This window comes from Rhagoletis zephyria, unplaced genomic scaffold (assembly GCF_001687245.7).
Source record: "Rhagoletis zephyria isolate East Lansing unplaced genomic scaffold, Rhagoletis_zephyria_1.1 Rzeph_scaffold_46578, whole genome shotgun sequence".
In the NCBI taxonomy this organism is placed as follows: domain Eukaryota; kingdom Metazoa; phylum Arthropoda; class Insecta; order Diptera; family Tephritidae; genus Rhagoletis; species Rhagoletis zephyria.
Genome location: NW_016203633.1, coordinates 1 through 2,301, shown reverse-complemented (window position 1 = coordinate 2,301; position 2,301 = coordinate 1). Strand labels below are relative to the sequence as shown.

General features: G+C 30.2%; 1 long non-coding RNA gene across 1 annotated transcript; it reads right to left on the bottom strand.

Moving 5' to 3' along the window:
- Positions 1 to 11: 11 nt before the first annotated feature.
- On the bottom strand, positions 12 to 2,295 carry LOC108355523 (uncharacterized). Its single transcript, XR_001846550.1, has 2 exons — positions 936 to 2,295; positions 12 to 891 (listed from the first exon to the last, which is right to left on the bottom strand). It is a non-coding gene; the product is annotated as an uncharacterized LOC108355523 (long non-coding RNA).
- Positions 2,296 to 2,301: the final 6 nt, after the last annotated feature.

The following is a 2,301-nucleotide window of genomic DNA, read 5'->3' as shown; positions in this document are numbered from 1 at the left end:
TTTTTTTTTTACCTTTGCATTGCGCATCTTTCAAATTTTATGTTTTGTGTATTACATACTTTTAAAAGCTTATTCCCCATTTTTGTATGCTCACGTGCAAACTTTTTGTTTGAGCTTCAAAAATTTCCATAAATCACTGATTTGGCCGAGTAACTCTCTGATTGTGGAGATATGATTCTACTATTTAAAAAAAAAACAGCTTTTTTTTGCGTCGCAACGCCGCAAGTGTATTAAATTTTCTTCTGCAATCCATTGTTTACGCGCAATAAAGTAGTTTTCCAAAATTTTGTATTTTTTTGTGTTTGGTTTCTGCAGTAAAAAAGAATGTGCTTTTTATTCACACCCCTAAAGTATGCAACGATTTTAACTACAAACAAATTTCAACTACATATTTTCGTGCGTAATTTTCTTTTAAAGCCTTTTTGATGTGAGTTTTATTTGTTGTTGGCATTTTGTTGCGCTTAATGTACTTCTTTCTACATTTAAATATCTAAATAGTATGTACACCACACACAAAAGGAACAATTTATTTATTTTGAACACTGATTGTGAGTGAGCCTGTTTCAAATTTTCATTAGCAGCTTAGAGACTAAATATGTGTACAACATTTAAAGTTCTACTGTGCGTATGTATGTAAGTTTGTATGTATTCGGTTGACACTTAAACGCTTCCAAAGGCGCAAGTTCTATACTCCACTTTACACCTCGATCACACTTACTGTATATAGGAAAAAGTCAAGTGTAACTAAGTTTTTGTGCTTTTCGTATACGAATTTTTAGATACTTTTTTCACGTGCTCGCTTTTTGTATGAGAAGTGCACATTATGTTTTAATATTAATTCCATGAGCATTAGTAAGCCTCAATTTTCAAAAAAAAAAAATCGCTGGCGATCTCGCTTGGCAGAAGTGATAGGCAAACATACAATACAAAATGACACATGTATGTATGTACACTTGTGTAGAAGATGGTGTGCTTTGAGCATTTTTCCGGAATAATAGCAACGAAGGCAAAACTTTTGGACAGTCTTGTACAGTACAAACGAGCGTTTTTTAGCGGATGTTGTAAAAGCCTATAAATTCCTTGAACTTTTCCGAAACTTTAACAGTGTGTTTCCACTATCCTCAAATTACGCAATTTCGACTCTGAACGAATATATACATATTTTTTTGTTCTAAACTACATATTTCTTTTGTTCTGTTTATCTGCCATAAATTCTACTTTCAATTTTACACAAATTAAGATACGTATCGCGTTTGCAGTGGAAATTGAGTAAATGTAGTGTCCGAATTGCGTAATTTGGCGTGTGTGAAAACACTTCATAACATTTTCAGCTGTCTCTCAGTATATTTTTATGCTTTCTAGGACAAGACAAAAATTTATTTGTAGTTAATATTGAATTGCAAATTTGTATGTATGCGCATGTACATATGTTTTCGCAAGTTTGTATGTAAATACATAGCTTTGTATAGGTGTATTAAGAAACGTTAAATTATTTATGAATATGTATTTAAATTAGCAACTGTTTGAAGCACTTTATTCTATGGCACATTTAAGTTCATACTTTTCTTATGTTTGCAGTATGTATGTATGTATGTGGATATTTATGCATTCTATGTTCTGTATATAAAAGTTCGCTAAGTTTAATGTTCGTATATAAAAAGTGAAACGTTTTATTTGAGTGTGTCTATTTTATGGTTGCGCATTTAGTTAAAAAAAAAAAAAGTAGTACCACGGAAAGTATGCCAAAGGCCGTTAAAGCATTCGAAACATTGATAAAATTATAGCTTTTCTACTTAGTCAATTTTCCAAATCGACTGAATTATTTTCAGTTAGTCAAAAAGAAAATGTTTGATCAAAAATTTGATTAAAACAAAAAATTACTTAAAATCCGAATAGTTAAAAATTATAACTTTTCTACTTAGTCAATTTTCCAAATGGAGTGAATTATTTTGAGTTACTCAAAAACAAAGTTTGATCAAAAAAATTTGATTTAAAAAATTACTTAAAATACGAATAGTTAAAGCATACAAATTTTCAAAGCCTTAAGCTTTTTTGATGTATTTCACATAATTCATGTCGAATCGGTTTTTTTTTTTTTAAATCGAAGAAGTACAACTTTGTCATTTTACTCACATAATTTGCATGAACGTTCACGTACACGTATTACATTAGCGACACACATACGTATGTATATGAATATTAGCAGAGGCATCCTGCAGGATCTAATTTTTTTTTAACTCCTCTTTCATGACAAATTCTTGGGAAACTATTTTATACAAGAAAACATAAACATTGCCCCTT